Genomic DNA, 15,972 nt, shown 5'->3' with positions numbered 1-15,972 from the left:
ACGTATATAATAATGAAAATATTTTGTTTACGCAACACGAACAGAAAGTACTTTGCTAATACGAAGAAATGGAGATTAGAAAAAAAATAGAAAATTGTTTAGTCGGGAATAGAACCAACCCTGCTACTTAGAAAGCCCACACGTTACCTCTGAGCTATGCTCGTACGCTGAATCGTGTTTGTTCTATTATGCTGAACATAGCTTATAACAAGGCAGATCAAGCCAATTTTACAACATGGCATCTTTGCATTCAACAAGGCGACTTCTCCAACGATTTGTTTCTCCATTGAAACTGCACTTCATCTATAAGAGTATAGCGAAACATGACTGTCCTACCGTGAAAACAACTTACAATTTTCATGGTTACAAATTGTTGATCCACCGTATTGAATCGAAGTTGACGACTTTTCCAACATGTCCGATTTTTCCCCTTACCTAAGCTGTAATCTACACACTTGAACGCAATTTCGTGATTCCACCATATCTACAAGTTGTATAGAATTAGACGCCCTCTTATAACATTCCTAGCACTTTCTTACATCGAAAATGAGTACTTGCTTCAAGTATAAGAGCAGATTCGCAAACTACGCATCAGAATAAAGATCACCTCGGAATTCCAACGTCCTAAACACGCCATTATATATTTCATATTTTTTTTCGATTTGCGCGATTTACGAATTTTAATGCTTTTTTTTAGCATAAACAATGTTCCTATCTTTACTATCTGACAAAATATGACGTTTTTATCATATGCGGAACTACTCTAAAAACCAGCATTTCGAAACGGCGAAAAATTTCAACACTTCATTTACATGGAAAATGTCGCCTTTTTCATATCGGAATTTTCTCATTACTCACATCACATGACGAACAAGTATGCAAAATTTGGTGTTTATATGTGTTTCCGACTTTAGAAGTATATAATTCCACAGACGCGGGCCCGCTACGTACCAGTACTCTGTGAGCAGTAAGTAGGAAGTCCAAAATCTAAGGAATTTGAGTAATGTAGGGGAACGATATGAGCCTACTGGGCAGGAGACCTGTGTTAGATTCCCAACAACTTTTTGTCTCACTTTTTCTTCCTTTGAAAGTTTATTTTTATAGTATATGTGTTTGAAAATAAGCTTGACTCTATTATACACGGAATTTCATTCCAACCGGACCGCAACTAAAACTATTAAGTCGAAAGGGGCACTTTTCCAGGTATCTTATATATTATAACTATGTACGCTGCCGAGGGGACAATTTTCAAGAGGTGCTCATTTGTGTGTGTGTGTGTGTGTGTGTGTGTGTGTGAGTGTGTGTGTATGAACGTGTGTGTGCGGTAGAGTACCCAGGAATTTATTTCGGGAGGGGTAGACTCTTTTTCTGGGACACTGCCTCCTCAGAGCGCTACTGGCGAGATCAAAATAACACGATTATAATACAATAACAAATAGTATGTTATTAGCAGTGCCCCCGGGCTAATACTCCCCTCCCCCTGAACATTGCTTACGAAAGAGACACTGAAGATGATCCATTTCCAAAGCTACATATGTTTGATTTTAAATACTTCAGTATCGTCTCGAAACTTTACACGAACATAATTCCTCGTTTCGGGACCATCTCAAGTGTTGCCGACCATGTACGATGCCGACGATACATTTTTCAAAAGTTGCCCATTTGTGTGTGTGTGTGTGTGTGCATTGCTGAACCCGCCACTCTTTGTAGGTAGATCGGTCGACACAGCAGCACTCTGAGCAATTTTTGCAAAGCGAGCATTTTTTAGTGGTTGCTCGAAATGGTTTTTACTTTTCACGCGTTCGGAACCTTTATTGGGGTCCCCCCGCGAGTTCTTTTGACTCCGCTCGTTTATACGGATACAGCCGGTTGTGTGGGTAAAGTGTGTGTTCAGACTGCAAAATGTTGTTTCTCGATCGGTGTGTTCCGACACAGTGCCATCTACGTGTGTGTTCCAAGCAGGAACTAGAGCAATTCAAACTCCCTGCATTCACCATTGTTGCCAATCAAGTATTTGTTGTAGCGTTAGATAAAATTAGCAGCTATAGCAAGGAATTATTCACAGTAAGAACTCGGATATGAATATTAGGTAAAACTAACCTTATGTCTGAAACGTTTTTTTATTAGAACTGAGGAGGGAGAGGGGAGGGAGAAGTTTGTATATAAACATAAATCTATATATATATATATATATATATATATATATATATATATATATATATATATATATATATATATATATATATATATATATATATAAGATTGAAAATCACTATGTTTGTAACTTTAAATCTGCTGAACCGCCTGATCGATCTCGAGAAATTTGTAGCATGGATGAGGTTCAAGGCCGGGCTGGTTTTAGGCTATTCACTTGGACGGTAAAAGTGAGAGGGGAGGGGGAAAGGGTATAAAATTAAATAAAACTTAATATCTCCCGAACCACTCAACCGATCTTGATGAAATTTTTAACATGGATGAGGTTTAGGCCTGGGATCGTTTCTATGATTTAAAATTGACTGAGCAACGTATGGGTGGAGAAGGAGGTGGAGGTATATAAAAATCAATTTATATAAGACAGAAAGTGACTATTTTTGTAACTTAATAAATCTTGAACTGTCCGACTGATCTCATTCAAATTTTCATCATACATGAGATTCGGATCAGGAAATATTTTAGCGATTTCACTTTAACGGTAGATCCTAGGGAAGGGGGCGGGAAGGGGGACATGAATAAAAACTAATAAAACTAATAACTTTTGAACCACCCAACCAATCTCGATCAAATTTTCAACATGTATGACGATCGGGCCTTGGGTGCTTCTTATTGATTCACTATGACGAGCCCGCTTAGGGGACGGGGAGGGGGAGATATATATGTAAAAAAAATATAAATGACTGTTTTTGTGACTTCATCATTCTTGAACCACCAAACTGATCTCAATCAACATTTCAACAGGCATGAGGTTCGGATCTGGAAACATTTTTGTAATTTCACTTTAACGGTATATCCTAGGGAAGGGGGAATGGAGAGGAACGTATGAATAAAAACTAATAAACTAATAACTTGAACCACAAAACCAATCTCGATCAAATTTTCAACATGTATGAGGGTTGGACCTTGGGTGTTTTTTATCGTTTCACTAGACGAGCCAGAATATAGGGTTTGGGGGAAGGGGAGATATATGTAAAAAAATAAAAATGACTGCCTTTGTGACTTTATCACTCTTGAACCATCCGACCGATCTCAATCAAATTTTTAACATACATGAGTTTTCGGGCAGGGATTACTTTAGGCTACTCACTTTGACGATGCAACCTAGGGGAGGGGGAAGGAGGAGAAATTTAAAAATTATCCAAATAACCAATATTAGTGTTGAATCCATAGTTCTTGGGGTCGATGAGAGAAACAGTGACACTTCTGATGCTGTAACAATCCAAGTTCACCTTGATAGTTAAGGGGGAAGTTGCAACGTAGGGAAGGAGAATAAACATTAAAATGATCGGAACTGGCTAATATTAATGTCGAATCCATAGTTTTAGGATTTGCTGAGATTAAGAGTGACAATTTTGATGCCGTGTGCCGCAGCACGGTTGAGGGGGAGGAGAAGCTGCATATAATAATGATTGAAAATGACCAGTATTTGTGGCTAATCCATAGTTTTCGAGATCATTAAGATAAACAGTGGCATTTTCGATCCGGTTTAAAGAAAAAAATAAGCTTCACAAGTTGAAGGATGGGGAGAAAGAGATATATTAAAATGGTCGAAAATGTCCATTATCAGTAGAATTTATAGTTATCTGGCTCGCTTAGATGAACAGTAATACTCTCGATCCCGTTTAAATTCAGATTCAAATCTTCAACTTGGTTGAGGGGGAGTTAAAGGTTTAAAAATAGTCGAAACTGACCGATATTAGTGCTAAATCCACATTTTTGGGGAAGCTGAGATGGATGGTGACACTTCCGATGACATGGGCCGCAACAACGGGGAGGAGGATATAATGATTCGAAGTTAGCGTGGAATCTATAGCTTTTGGGATCGCCGAGATGAACAATGACACTTCTTATGGTGTTAATTCCAAATTCAGCCGCGCGTCTTGGGAAAGGGGAAGAGGGAAATAAAAGATAACCCATATCAGTGTCGAATCCTTAGTTTCCGGGATCACTTAGATGACCGGTGACCCTTCCAATGCCATGTCGCACAACATGAAAGAAGAGGAGGGGGATATATATATATTGTTCAAAATTGTCCGACATTAGTGTCTTATCCGTAGTTTTTAGGGTCGCTGAGATGAAGAATGACACTTCCGATCCCGTTTGAAACCAAACTCAGCCCCATAGCTTGGGAGATGGGGAGATACTAAAATGATCGAAAATGATTAATATTAGCGTCGAATACATTGTATTCGGGGTCGACGGGGTGATCAATGATTTTTCCGATGCCGTTTAATTCGATACCATTAAAAACGAAAACAGCAAATTTCACGGTTACAAAACAAATGAAATACGGGATTGTGCATTTAAATTTTCATTTCACCCAGCGAAGCGGGTATATACTATTAAAACTTCATAACTTTGGAACCATCAAACCGATCGCATTCAAATTTTCAACATGGATGAAATTAGGAAACGGAATGACTTTTATCATTGTAGTTTGACGGTGCAATGTAGGGAGGGGGAGACTGTGTATCAGACCACCAGACTTATGCATTTTTCTCAGCTTCTAGTGCAATTAGACGCTGGAAACATAAAATGAATTACCATATGGTGCTTGGAAAATCAAATGGTGATACTTCCATATCTAGTGGCGTAGCGAAAACAAACCAACGGAGGTCAGATCCAAAATTTTTAATGTAAAATTGTATCAATTTTGATTTTTTAGAAGTAATATTGAAAAAAGAATGAACGTGTACGGGAAACACTTTCGTTAAATTCTACGGTTTCGGATCTACGTCTGTTATTTCTTGTATTGGTACTATCAGACCACCCGGTCAACTCATTTTTTTGTTCGTAGTGCACTGAGACACTTCAAACTTAAAACGAATGACTAAATCGTATCTGAAGAATAAAATGGTGATACTCCCATATCCAGTGGCGTAGCGGGAATGCATCAAAGGGATCAACTCCAAATTTTTAATGGAAACGTATCAATTTCGACTCCTTTCGAAGTATTACTGATAAAGAAACCACTTTTACGGAAAACACTTTTCGTCATATTCTACGGTTTGGTATCTACTTATGTTATCTGTTGTTGAATTGCCACTTTAGACCACCCATCTCAGGCATTTTCCTCTGTTTGTAGTGCACGCAGGCATTTCAAACAACAACAAAAAACTGAATGACCAAATCGTACTTGAAGAATCAATGGTGATGCTTCTATATCAAGTGGCGAAGCGGGGATACATCCACGGTGGTCAACTCCAAAATTTCAAATGGAAATTGGTATCAATTTCGAATTCTTTGGAAGTATTATTGAAATATAAAGTACTTTAACGCGAACAACTCTTCTTTAAATTTTGCGTTTTAGGATCTACGTCTGTTATTTGCTGTTGAATTGCTACTATCAGGCCACCCGGCACAGGTATTTTTCTCTGTTCGTAGTGCACGTAGACACTTCAGAAAAGGATTGAAACTGGACCAGTAGTGTGCGTTGTCTATGCTGACATCTCCATTACTCTTGAAGGTCGCTTCATCCGTCCACAGAATGTCCTGGTGGAAATATGGGTTTTTCGGCATACAGCCACTGAAAAAACTCTAGACGGATATGTAAAGCTCTCGGAGTTCCTGATTCAGATGAACATGGTCAAGATGGAGCACGTTGTTGAGCAGAATCCTCCAAGCCGTCATGTTGCTTATCGCAGCATCCCTGGCGAATCGTGTTATCGAGATTTGGGGAACCACATGAACTACACCAAGGATGCCGGGAGACCGTTTATCCTTACCACGACGCCTGATCTGCTGACGTATTTTGTGTTGAGGAGGGACATGGCCAGTCCTCTGCACACCACGTATGAGAGACGAAATGCTTTTCTCGACTGCCCAGCACGATTGGGAAACCGTTGACAATATAGCAACGCAGCCTCGCGATAAATCTGCCGACTTCCCTAAATACCATTAACATATCAAAAGCTACGATATTCGAAAACGTCGTTTGAATTCTCTCAAGCTCACGAAATAATAGAAAATAGGAACCGTAATCAACAAACATTCAACACTTTATCTTTCAATAACAAACAATAAATATTCAACTGTTCTATATCAGAATTTTTTCCCGTTTTCTTTCCTTCTTCTATTTTGTCAGATGACACTTCATTAATGTATTTTTCGCTACTAATAACCATTAGAAAAAATTCTCCATTTTTACTCCTTTTTGCAGATTCTTTTTCTCTTGACCCCCGCCTTCACCTGTATCTCATTCTTATGTGGGGGTGTAGCTTTGGCGCAAGACCCGTTGAAGTATTTACATGTTAAATTCAATTTTTTTATGGATAGGCATGTTTATAAGGAACAAATATCTGCATGCGGCAGAATGAAATACAAAGTAATACTCTGTATTATAGGTTTACAAGTGTAGTGTTCCTAGTCTAAAATGATTACAAGTGGTTGGCGTCGGATATAATCAGTGAGTGTATATGAAATTATTACAGTACTGGGTTCGAACCTTATACGTCCCTGTGAGGGGAAACCATATATTACAGTCCTGGGTTCGATTCTCGTCTGTCCCTGTTCGGCAAAGCCATATATTACATTAAAAGATTTCTGTCCCTGTATAGGGCTTAGCCATATATTACAGTCTTGGGTTCGATCCAGGTACGTCTCACATAGGAATTAACCGTATACTAGAGTATTAGGTTCAATTCTACTCACTCCCTATCGGGATAAACCCTTTCATTACTGTATGTGGTTCGTGTCCTACGGTCCCAAAGTGGGCTTGCGCTTTTACCATGGTCTGGATTCGATTCTCCACCGTTCGTGTGTCTTCTTTAGATTTTAAGAACAGGTTGGATCGACCATCAAAGCTGACCATATAGCCGTTGGACAACAGGTTCAGAGTTCGGTCAGAACGTTTCGGGAAACCGGCACAAAGCTAACTCTGATTGTATTCTTTAGCGCTAATGCAATTTATTAATATATGTATTACTAAGTTGCATAGGCGCTAATCACTCGTGCTGTAAAGAAAAATGAATTAGGTCGTTTCTTAAAATTAACACATATAAAAATTTAGACCATAATGGTTATTATGAAAAGATACTCAAACTTTGAATTTTGATTTAATTAACACTTGAACTTCACGAACAAATATTACACTAGCTGTAACACTTCAACTTAGATAACTAATAAAATAATGATATTTTAATTTAGGCCCATTTAATATGAAAGGCGCGGTCGACGCGGTTGACACGAATTATTCGTTATATTTCGTCACATGGTTGATTTTTATTATTCACTAGCACTGTTTACTCACTGTGACAATTGAAGAGAAACTGTTTTTGGGGGTTCCAAGGGGGGTGGCCAGAAGGTTGCGGGATGGTCTCCTCTCATCTTCTTTCCGATGAACAGGTGGTCTTTGCTGCTCGCCTACTCCATGTTGCTACAATGACTTTTAGTTTTACACTTCTACATGAACATTTTAAAATTATTTCGTATCTTCGCTATCATGGTATTGGTTCAATATTACAATGTTCAATGTTATTATGTTTCGCACTTATCAAAATTAAACATTATTTCAAATTGCTTATTCATTCAATTATGCGCACCAAATTCTCTTGGTAACTTCTGTGAATGTGTTCGTCAGACTAAAACACTTTTTCTCCCCGTCTCCTTGCGTTGCTAGGCAACAATTCAGTCACTACTCAGTTTGGTGATGTAAAAAGTTAAAAATAGCTATGACAACTTATAGATAGGAATGTTTTGAGACGACGATTGTTCTTTGTGCTGAATTTTAGCTCCTTATTTGGGAAGGAGAGGGGAACTCTGCGATCTCCGTCGCAGACGAGACGCACATACATATATGCACATTCGTTTGTTCGCTGAGAGAAAAATTCTTGAGAGCACTATTATGCGAGGTTCATTTAAAAAGTTAATTTTTTTTTCATTAATAATCGATCAACTAGACCGTATAGTTACAAAATATGGCACTATTAGATGTTATTTTCCACTGGCAGCATATTTTTGCACAATGTAAACCTGTATTTTATGTGTCCAAGTGCAACGTTACTAGAAAATAAACCATTACAAGTGCTATTGAAATTCGTACCATTGATAAAACCCATTGCTTTCCATCTTGGCTTGCGCACATATCTCCGACTGCTGACAGACTTGTTCCTTTCGGACGCACTCCCGTGCTAGCGTACGGGACCACCAGCTTTATTCTTCCCAGACCAGAGTGGATAGCATTCGTGTTTTAATGCCCACGTAAAACAGGTTGGTTTGAGTTTTTGCACTTATTCATCCCTGTATTTCATCTGTGCCAAGTGAGACATTTTCATGTCGCCAAGGGAAACTTTTTAGGGACAATAGAAGGAAATTAGTAAAAAAGCATTATCAGTTTTAACAATTGTTTCTAGTGGTGCTCCAAAAGTAAACTTGTACCCATTCCTTTTCTTTCTCTCTTATTCACCTGTGTCTCAACTGTTTGCTTTAATTCTTCAGACTTCCATCCATCATCTTTTTATATCAATTCTTTAAACTTATCCTCTACATCTTTTTTCTTGACTAATTCCTCTATATCTTCGCTTTCTCTTTTATTTTTACACATCCTTATTATTCCGCTATCTATATTTCTCAATTGTTTTCTTCTGTTCCTTTCTTTCCTAACTATATTTTCTATTCTCACCTGTTTACCATATTTGTTTTGGACTTAATTATTTGAATTCTTTCCTTCTATTATTGTTGACCTTGAAGGTATTCCCTGACTCATAATAAGGCATTCTGTTTCTACTACCTGTTTGTCGGTGTGTCTACAGACCTGATTCCTCTGTTATCGATTTTCTGGTTCAGATTCTAATGTTTAACCCCTGAATGTTGTTTTACTAATTAAATTCGATTAATTACTAGTGAACATATTTTCTTCTCTATATTGGCTACCGGAATGGAGCTTAACATAATATCTCCACTGAACTAAAATTTCGTTAATCTTTTACATTCGTATTTGCTTCTGTCATCTAATTCTTCTGTAATTCAGTAAGGATGAAGATCTTGTCTTCCGTCTGAATATCTTCATCAGGTAATTCAATGATTCTTCTTAAGTACTTATTTGTATACCTTTTGGACAATAGTGTACAAGATGATTATATTCGTTGCAATTCCTACATTCTGCGCTCCTAGTTGAACATTGATATCTAAAATGTTTTCCACATGCTAAACAACCATATTGATAACATCCATATTTTCCTGTGATTGTTTCAGAACGAAATCTATTGATTTTATGTAGTTTGTCTTGATAGATATTTGTATCTTCCATTGATCTGTTGCAACATTCACTTGTAGCGAGTAAAAATGCTTTTGTACACTGCAGTGCACTGGTTTAACTATGCATGGATATAGCAAATTATGTAGCATTACTGGAAAGGGCAGTAACCATATTTTGTGAATTTTATTCAAGAGTGGGAGAAGTGAACCTAGCTGCTCTCACTGTATTATTGATCTTCATTTGGGCCTAATTATCTGTTCTATACTAGCAGCCTGTGCTGAATGGATACAATATCATTGAAAACATGGTCGTCCCTGCATCAGGATTCGTAAAACTCGTAGTGCCGTAACAAGACGGAAGGGTAGTGTAAGGGAGCACTGCCTCCCCCAATTTCAGGAGGGGACTTGACTGGTGTCCAAATTTTGTTTTGCACAAATTAGTACCTAACTCAAGAGTGCTAAGCATTTTCCGAAAGTAAACCTGGAAATAAAAACATGTGAAATTTAGTTCACATTTTTAGGGGAAAGGAGGTAGTCCCAGACATTTTAATACATTGAACTGCCTCTTGGTGCAAAGATGTAAAATTGCCCCGAAATATGCCTGAAATATGGAATGTGAACTTTATTAACAAACTGAACATATCGACATAAATGCTAAAATAATGAAACAAACAAATGGCAATACAGATCGCTAAATTTCACATATTTGGAATATTGGCGAGCACTAACGAACACGTAAGATGTTTGAAAAACATCATATTCTACACCTAGAAGGAACAATAAGAAAACCTATCCACGAAGCTAACAGTGGTAGGGTGTAATGGATATCTGTTGATTCAATTGAGGTGCAGTTTCATGAACCCAGCCATCGCAGGATTCACACTGCACCCAGCATTCATTGAAAGTTTCACCACAAATCATACATTTAGTGGGGCTTTCTTGTTAATATTTTTTAGTTGTCTGTGTAGTGGTTCATTAGCTTCTTGTGACCTTACTTTGCTACTTCATTTTCCAAAGTCACTTTTTCTTTCAATTTGCCTCTTATATGGAATCGCGCTTTACTCAGTTCTTCTGGTGCGTGACGCTAAACGTCTCTTGCGATTTTCCGTCAATGATTATAACTGTTCACTAATAGAGAGCTCTTTACTAGTTGATGGACGAGTAGATTCTGATATCTCGGTCATATGTGGAAAACATGGATTCGCTGCAGACGACAAACAAGAAGTATCCCCATTTTCTTTAACCCCTAATGAAGTTAAACATTGTGGGTCTTTAGAGGTAGATCTAATGTATCATCTTGCAACACGAATCAAGTTTGCGGAGAGATAGTCGGGTACGTAAATATCTGATGGTTCAGTGAATATATTCCGGTGCACGAAAATCTATCGAGAGCAATATCCAGGTGACACACTTTACAATATGCTTCTGGAACAAGTTTAAAGCCCTAAATTAGTTTGAAATAAATAATTGCTAGTTTATTTTCAGATCGTTGTTATGGTTGCAACGACAGTAGCAACTAGAGATGCAAAAAAAGCCGGGTGTTTTGAATCGATGTTTTTTTTACATAAACACTCGGCTTTTTTGGAAAAAAACGAGAATTTTGGAAATTTTTTTTCATTTTCATGATTTTTCTATCTAAATAGGTTTCTTATGGTATGTTCTATAGTTAGATAAGAATTCCATGACCTAAATGCCATATTTCGCTCTGAAATTTACTATCGAGATGGATGGAGCACATGTTTTATGAATTAAAGCTAACTCTGAAGAATGTAGTATTTGAGAGCAATTTTATAGGCTATTTAACTTTATTTTAACTTTTGAGTTATCAACATTTTTTTCTTCTCTAAATCATTTTAGTTTGTCATCCTTGTTTCATTTCTAAGAGCTTAGTACTCTAGTTTCTAGCGCAAAAATTAAACGCTATCGTATGTTTTTCTATATATTTGTCAAAGCTTATGTTTCTTAATATATCCGTCAAACCGTACTTCTACATTTCTGTTATACTGTAGCTGAGCAAAGATTTAGCAATAATTTTCCGGATACAATCTTGAATACTAATTTATACAAATAATCAATAGCGGATTGAGAAAAGTACTTTGGGAGGAGTTTCTCTGATTGTTTCGTTTTCTAAAACTTCTTAATTTTATTTGGGAGGAGCTTGAAGTTCATGAGTACAGGCATAATATTTCGTTTCGTTGATATATTTAGCGATAATCTTCCGAATACGACCTTGAAGATCATTTTATACTGAGAATCAGTGTCGTATTTGGAAGAGCAATTTGGGAGGGGATTTTCTTACTAACGTTTAGTTTTTCTAAACATTCGTAATTTTTATTTGACGGGAGCTTAAAGTTTATGAGTAAAGGCATAACTAATAGATATTTCTTTTGTTTTAGACATTCCGTAATTTTGGAGAACAGGCTTCAGTCCGAAAGAACACCCCTCTAACCTTCGTAAAACAATCACTGCTGGTAATTAGTAATAATAACGCAAGGAAGTCGGCCAATTCACAGTACACGCACTATTTCTACCTCACAGATAGAATGAAGGAAAGCTTTGTCAGAATGCTCGAATGCTGGGTTGAATCCCGAACTTCCCGATAGAAGCGCAAAAGTCCCACTCAGTCATGTTTGTTGTGTAGTTGTATTTATCTTAAATTAAATATATTCTGTAGTCCTTTTTTTGGTGGTGGTGGAGTGAGGAGAGTTCCGTCATGATATGAAGGGTGTGAGCCAAGAACATGGTAGCCAACAAATTTTCAATTGCTGAGTTATGCAGAAGATAGACAGCAACGTATACCGCTTCGTTCAGTCCTTCATGTATAGTATTATGTGAAAAATCAGCTTTCCGACTTTCAAAATGCATTGTGGAGCAGAAAATCTCTAATTTCTTAAAACAGTAAAATTGTGTGTTACCATGTTCTTGCCTCACACCCTTCATATGTTGAATCGCTCTTGTTAAAATTCAAAAACTTGAGGACTGAGTAAACCGTAATGGTTGTTATATAAAACTATAGAATTTCAAGAATATACAGAACCAAAAGCTCTACCTGTGCATCCTTTAAGTGTATCATATAAATGTAAGAATTTCTCTTATGTTTTATTTTAATTTTATTTTGTTCCAAAAAGGGGGTATGGAATATTTTTGAAGTAAAAATACTACATAGAATTTTGCTAGTTGTTTGTGTATGTTTTTTAAAGAATTATTTACTTTTAGGGTTGGCTGGTTTACACAAGCTGTTTTTTTTCTTTTTCTTAAATAAACAACTGGTTTAAACCAAAAGAATAAAAAGAACGAAAAATGCGAATCGTGTGAACTTCATGGTGATGTTTCCACACATCAAACAATCTGCATTAGTTTTATTTCCTTTTCACCTTTTAATCAAGGTGTCCCATGTTCAACTCTCGGTTGAACCACAACCCTTCTTTCATGCGTAAACAAAGTGGCGGTTCGGATGTAACTTTAAGCGAGTCTTCTCCTTGATAACCTCGGTATTACGTAAGGATGTTAAGTCTGAACGTACGAAAGGAAACCAAATTGTTTATTTCTGCATGCCTGAATGCCTGTTATTTTATAAAGAAGCCAAGGTTGCTTAAATATATTGATAGAAATTGGCATAATTTATCGATTGCCTACGTAGCTTCCAACATTAGCTTGGAATGAAAATGAAATGAAATCTTTGAGTTTTACGTCCCACGGTTATGCCGGTTAGGCTAAAGGAGACGGTGATGATAAGTAATGAATGAAATGGTGGAATGAAGAAAGTGGGAGGAAACGGGAGAACCCCGAGAAAACCCACGCACACAGTGTTTGTCCACCACAAAGTTCACTTGGCGGGGGCTGGGATCGAACCCGGAACCCCAACCACCAGAGGTGAACGCTCTACCACTGAGCCACCGCGGCCCCTAGCTTGGAATGGACTTTCAATGATACATATATGTACATACTAAATTTTTTATTTAATACCTCAGTTTTAGCGTATTGATTATGATACGTTAACCTTTAAATTTTACAAATTTTAATAACAGGATTTTTCCATTATTGTTTTACATTTAGAGTAATAAGGGGATTTTCCTGATGGCTAGGGCGGGAGTTTCCCAATTTAAGAAATTTAGTGACCGAACTTCTTTAAGCTTATGCGACCTCTTGCAGCATAACCCTGTTGTTGCATAATAACACCAAGGCGAAACAAACTTATTTCCGTCAATATGTAATATAAATACATAAAGCAAAATATCTAAACCCAAGAAACCTGGTTTAAGCCAAAAAAAGCCCAGGTTAAACTTCCCCCAAAAACGGGGTTTTGGCATTTTCAAAAACAACCATGGTTCTTTCCAACCCTGCTTACTTTTATATATAGGAGGTTAAAAAGATTCTTATTATATACATTGGATTAATCCTTTTGAATTCATAATGTAAATATGTTGAGAAGTAAAATTGTTTGAAATATCTTTTCGAAATTCATGGTTTATTTTCGAGGTTGTATATTATTATCGGCATCAACCACTAATTAAATGACTTTTTGTGTTATAGAGAAGCGAGACAAAATCTGTTTTATCAATTTAAAGCAGAATTTTGAAAAAAAAGCCCAAAATTTCCCAAGCAAGAAAGCGAAGCAGAGAAACCGATTTTTTCCAAAAAAGCCGTTTTTTCCGAGGACTTGCATCTCTATATAATAATAATTCTTATTATTAATGAATAGGATGTTGCAATTAGGGTTTGTTCCATGAAGTTGGGAAGTCAACTACGAAATATCATAGGTAGTTATATAATGCTTATATGAATCATTTAGTAGCATTTGAGTTTCCCAATAGTTCGTAAGGACAGTGAGTCTTTGAAGCAAGCCGGTAGGACAGAAAACCGAGAGAACAATGGTGCATATGTAGAAGCCAGGGATCAAGTTTTGTTGGTCACTAATTTTGGATTCCAATGGTCTCGATATTCTCTCATTAAATTAACAGTTGAATCCCATGGGAGGAAATATATTGATTTCATGGAGAGACCGAAGTAAAAAAAAATATGAGTACTGTAAATATGTGACGACAGACGGATAAAAAAAAAGTTGTCAAAAAAGTGAATGAACAGATTATTGCTAACCATTCGCATTAAAATTGAAAACATTGCGTATTAGAATAAGCTATGGTTTGTTTCATAGTTACTACGGATAAAATAGTAAAATAGATGAATTGATTCGATTAGACAAATAAATTATAATATTCCAGAGCAACAGAAGTTTTATGTGATGCAAGATTACGACGTTCAATAGTATATTAGTCATATTATATGACCTAATAGTATATTAGTTTAATAGTATAATTGTATATTTGTGTGTCGTTACTACGTGTTAATGCAAGTAACATGATAATGTCTTAACGTTTTAAAATCCCTCCCTTGTCAATTTTAAACTTACTGCCTGTTTCGTTTTATTGTTTTATATTATATCTTGTTTTGCAGTATTCTTGCCGTTTAGTACTTCATTTTCGACGTTTTAACAAAAATATTAAATTCGATGCGAGGAATAGTTGAGTTGTTGATTTTGTGTTTAACGTTCCTTCAGCAGCGAGGCTATATGAGACGGGCCCACTGATTAAAATGTAATCCGAATCACACCAGATCCCGCCGGAAACCCGGGTCTCCCACCTGGTATGAATAATGTATCTTGTTTCGGTGTTTCTTGTAGGCATATAATATTGTTCTCCCGCTGGCTTTGTAGCTGGCACGTGCCTCTTTGGTCACGTTGTCTCATGGAAGCAATTATAAAATCTGAACTATTATAGTGATTCGGATTCCACCTTGAACTATAGGTCTCCCTCTCATACAGCCTCGGTGCACAAAGAAACAATAACCTTTATCAAACACACAAATAGATATAACCCTACTTTAGTCTCTCCATTCCATTTCAAAATGAAATTAAATCTTGCTGTTTAACGTCCCACAAATATGCCCGTTAGGTTACGGAAGGCGATGACTAAGGCAAGTGAATGGTGATGGAATAATTAGTGGAATAAGAATGTGGAAGGAAATGGGAGTACTCCGAGAAAAGCCATGGAAACGATGTTGTCCACCACAACCTAACTTCCCCGGGGGATTGAATCAATGCGCTATTCCATTCGAAATGAAATTAAATTTCTAGTTTTACATCCCTTGGTTATCCTCTATAGCTTATAATAGACGTGTGATTAATGAGAGTGAATGATTATGAAATAATTGGTACAAATGAAATGTGGAAGGAAATTGGAGGATCCAAGAAAGTCAACAGCATTAATCCATGTGTTTCATTTGTTACAAAGTTAACTAGTGTTTAAAGGAATTGCTCTAATTGCATTGCTCAAATTTACTCACTGAACTCGCATTTTACACATTTTACACACAATATCTTTGTTTGTCTGTCAGTGTCTTCGTGTGTTACGTTTACTCGTTTAGCAAATGGCCAGTTGGTTTGGGTGCTCACTTGTATCCTCATCCGCAATAAATTGTTCGCATATACTGTAACTTTCACATTTTCATTAATAACTCATTTTTCTTAATATATATTGTCGCTTCTTTGTGCTTTCCTTAACAAAG

The 15,972-nt window shown here is 36.8% G+C and overlaps 1 long non-coding RNA gene across 1 annotated transcript in view; it reads right to left on the bottom strand.

The window, feature by feature from the left end:
• Positions 1–15,972, bottom strand: part of LOC145682760 (uncharacterized) — a 780,074-nt gene that overhangs the window by 125,414 nt on the left and 638,688 nt on the right. The gene's annotated exons all lie outside the window — the stretch shown is intronic.

Source organism: Thermobia domestica, chromosome 4 (assembly GCF_964235325.1).
Source record: "Thermobia domestica chromosome 4, izTheDome1.hap1.1, whole genome shotgun sequence".
Lineage (NCBI taxonomy): Eukaryota > Metazoa > Arthropoda > Insecta > Zygentoma > Lepismatidae > Thermobia > Thermobia domestica.
The sequence above is the reverse complement of the archived record's forward strand: the minus strand, read 5'-3'. Positions and strand labels throughout refer to the sequence as shown.